Consider the following 4,286-nt stretch of genomic DNA (forward strand, 5'->3'; position numbering starts at 1 on the left):
CATATATGGTTTATTGATTTGTAACAAGCATGCCAAGACCTTTCAGTGGAGAAGGAATAGTGCACAAGCAACTGGATATTCATGTGCAAAAGGATGAATTTGAACCTATGCCTCAGACTCTACACAAAAATAAACTTGAATAGAAGACCTAAGTGTCAGCAAAAACTATAAAACTCTTGGAAGGAACTGTAGGTGTAAAGCTTTGCAACCTCAGGTTAGGCAATACTTTCTTAAATATGACATCAAAAGTACAAACTATAAAAGAAAATATAATAAAATGGGCTTCATCAAAATTTGTAAAAATTGTGCATCAGAGGATATTATTATGAAGTGAAAAAACCCACAGAATGGGAAAAAATATTTGTAAATCATACATCTGATAAGGGTCTGGTAGCAGAAACATATAAAGAGCTCAAACTCAATGACACAAAGCCAAAGTACTTATTTTAAACCTGGGCAAAGGACTCGAGGAGACATTTCTCCAAAGAAGATACAAATGTGACCATCATTACCCACTAGAGAAATGCAAGTCAGAATCACTTCACATCCATTAGAATAATAACAACAATGGCAGTAATAATAAAATAAAATGGAAAATGAGAAGTGTTGACAAGGATATAGAGAAACCAGACACCTTGCATATTGCTGATGAGAACGTAAAATGTGGCAGCTCCTGGGGAAAGTAGCTTGATAGTACTTCAAAACAGTAAACATAGAGTTTCCCTATGAGGAGCACTCCGTCACCTGGGCATACACCCAAGAGAACTAAAGACAGATGTTCGCACAAAAACGTGCACATGAATATCGACAGCAGCATTACTTATAATGGCCAAAAGTAGAAACAACTCAAATGTCCCTCATCCGATAAATAGCTAAAGAAATGTGGTGTATTCTTACGACGGAATAGCAGTCATCCATAAAAAGAAGAAAACACTGCTATGTGCTACAACACGGAAGAACGTTGAAAACGCTATGCGAAGGGAAAGAAGCCAGCAACAAAAAGCTACCTATTGTATGATTCCATGTGTATGAAATGTACAGAAAAGGCAAATCCATAGACACAGAAGGTAGATGAGTGGTTGGACGGACTGGGAGTGGACAGACGGGAGTGATCGCTTAAAGGGTAAGGAGGTATTTTGGTGGGGGAAGAGATGAAAATATTCTAGAATTAAATACTGAAGGTTGCACAGCATCATAAATACACTTAATGCCAAATTTCACACTTTAATATGGTTAAAACGATAAATGCTATGTGAACTTTATCTCAATAAAAAACAATTCCAAAATGAGGGTGCAAACCAAGAAAGCAGAAGACTTGGGATCCAGGAATCCGAAGATGCACCTGGAGAGAACCCAAAGTATCCTCTGGATGACTGTGAAGGGAGATTGAGAGAGCAGACTCTGAGAGAGTGTCCGTGAGAAGATGAAATTGGCATTATTCCTGATGTGTTCTAAAGTACTGGGGGAGAGTTACAGTTTGAGTCTGGGCAAATACAAAGAAAACTAAATTAAAAAACAAGCCTGTCATTAATTTCAGAGAAAACAAATAGTTGTGCATATTCGAGGCAACTCAACTGAGAATAGTGTTTATATAGTTATAATGTCAACATTAAACACTGAATTAATAAAAATTTTGGTGTAAGTGGGATCTGAGGGGAAGGAGTGTGTGTGTGTGTGTGTGTGTGTGTTCAAGAATGGGTGCAGGAGAGAGGTGAGAGGAAGAGTAAAGAAGAGATAGGAAGTCAATTCATCCCGCCTCACACAGAAATGACAAAGAGTGCTAAGAGCAGGATGTAATTTATTGATGTGCAGGTGAAAAACAAGACTCACAGTTTCAACCGTTGCAAAAGGTGGCCTCTTAGAAATGGAAACTTGAGATTGTGGGTGGGGAATGGGATTGTTTTGGCTTGGTTTGGTTTGATTTTGGTAATAATCCTGGTAGAACTATTTGACTCTGTATGTATACATGTATAACTTTGAGAAAAATAAAAACTAAATTATAAAAATTATGGTATTTGATCTGGAGATCAATAACACCATCCTTCATATCCCTGGTAATTTATTGTTCTGTATGAACTCCAAGACTAAGGGAGACAAATTCTTTCTGCATGTGATCGCACAGGTGTGGAGAGTGTGTGTGTGTGTGTGCGTGCGCGCATGCGTGCGTGCATGCTAAGTTGTGTTCGTTCACTTACATGTGCTGAAACGAAGAGAGGCATATCCACCCATATTAATGTAGACTGGCTTGTAAGCAGCAAGAGAGTAAATAATGTGCTGGTTATAAGAAAAGACAAGAAACAAGCTAAAATAATGAAATTCATTAAAGGAACCACAAACAGATATTAAGTTTTTAAAAATAGAACTAAACAGTTCTTCTTTAGAATGTAACAGAATTGTGAGGATGAAATAATTGAGATATGGAAATGACTATTATTTTGTTTTGCATTCATTTTCTATAAATAGGGCAATCTGATCATTATCATTGTGAAGATAATCTGTTATTCGTTAGAAAACTTATAAACATAATTAACAGTAAGTTCTCGTCAGTTTCTGAAACAAATCAACCAAAGAAACACTGAATGAAATAAATATTTAAATGCCATCTGATATTTTTAAAAAGAAAATTTGCATTCAAAATGTATAAATTTGGTTGATTAAAAATTAACGACCATTTATAAACTTTTATTTGCATCATAGCATGGTATTGGAGACTGCTGCATACTCCCAGAAAGAAATAAGCTTTGTTGAGGATAGAATTCTGGAAGGGAAAGTGTGCATTCGATTTGAACCCTGGAATTTTGACTCCCACTGTGTGGCTAGGAACTCCCGGTCCTAAGATTTTCTAGCTCAGACTGGATGGAGATGACCAGAGATAAACCCACCCCATTAATGAAAACCGCACGTGGCTGACAGACATGTATTCATATATGCAATAAACTACCAAAAAATAGACAGTAAAATCTGATGTTAATCCCTGGCTTCTTGTCTCTGAAACATCCCTCCTTTTGCCTGTTCTTCTCCTGGGTGTTATACATTGCTCTTGACCCACAAAGGAGATGACCAATTGTTCTCTTTTGTTTCAAAACTTCATTAAGAAGTCTTAGTTGTTGGTTGTGTCTCCTACAAATACCATGTTTACATTCTGAGTCTTCCTCACTGATTTCTAGCATGGGCATCGCTAGCCTCCAATGCACCTGACTGGTGCTAGCTGTGGGTGTAGCTTCCGTGAGTCTCTGCTCTGGCTGTTACACCCGGTGCTCTCAGCTCTGGTGACCATGTGCTTGGCCTACTGTAACAAGCTGAGGGATGTTTTAAACTCCTTTCGGAGGGGAAAGTCATTTCTGGCTTGAGCTGGAGCTGAAATCATCTCTTGTAAAAAAAACACAGGCACCAAGATATTTTCTATGCAGCACCATGATATCCTCCCAGAAACTGATTCAGCATGACATCATTCAAATATTCTCAAACTTGTTATCACCCAACTTGCAGAAGCGGCTTGAAGAAGTAGTGTACCCTGTTGTCTTTTCTTCCTTCCAAGCTGGATTACACTACTAAGAGCTAAACACTGAACAGATGCTTGTAGAATGCCAGAAACTTCTCTGTGGTGTGCATCTCCATGGGCTTATCCTGTTCTTCTTTCCCCCATCTTCTCGTAATAAACCCCCTTTACGGTGGAGAACCCATTCCATGAGGCTTGAGAGGGTCTGGTTTTCATTCTCACCTACCCCAGCCGTTTCCAAACTTGTTTGATCATCAGACTTACCTGAAGAGCTTTGAGGAAGAGGAAGATTAAAAAATGAACCCCAAAACTTGGGAATGGGATGTAGGAAATGGGTATTTTTCAGAAGCTGCCCACGAGAGGTTCTTAATAGGAGCCAAGTTTGGAATTCATGGGCCTGCTTAAACTGTGGCAGCCATTAATTAGACCAGGAGTCAGAGGACCAGCTTTCTGCTGCAGAAAGGCAGACGTTTGCCTGGGTCGTGTGAGGTTTCACAGTCTCCACGTGTTTGCCCATTGCAGGGCCTGCCCTCAGCTCAGACAAAAGCAAGCAGAAAAACCTCTACTTCCCGTGTGCAGAGCAGGCTGAACTTAGGACAGACCCTGAAGTTACAGAATAGAGATGCTCCCAGCACAGAGCAGAGGGGCCATATACTACAACAGAACCCACTTGAGGAGAAAAGTAATTAGTGGCCAGTGTTTTGCAGGCTGCATTGGACAGAAGTAAAATCTCTTTATCATGAAAATGGAAATAATTAAAGCGAAAAGTGAACTAGTTTTTGAGGAT

Source organism: Ursus arctos, unplaced genomic scaffold (assembly GCF_023065955.2).
Source record: "Ursus arctos isolate Adak ecotype North America unplaced genomic scaffold, UrsArc2.0 scaffold_3, whole genome shotgun sequence".
NCBI lineage: Eukaryota > Metazoa > Chordata > Mammalia > Carnivora > Ursidae > Ursus > Ursus arctos.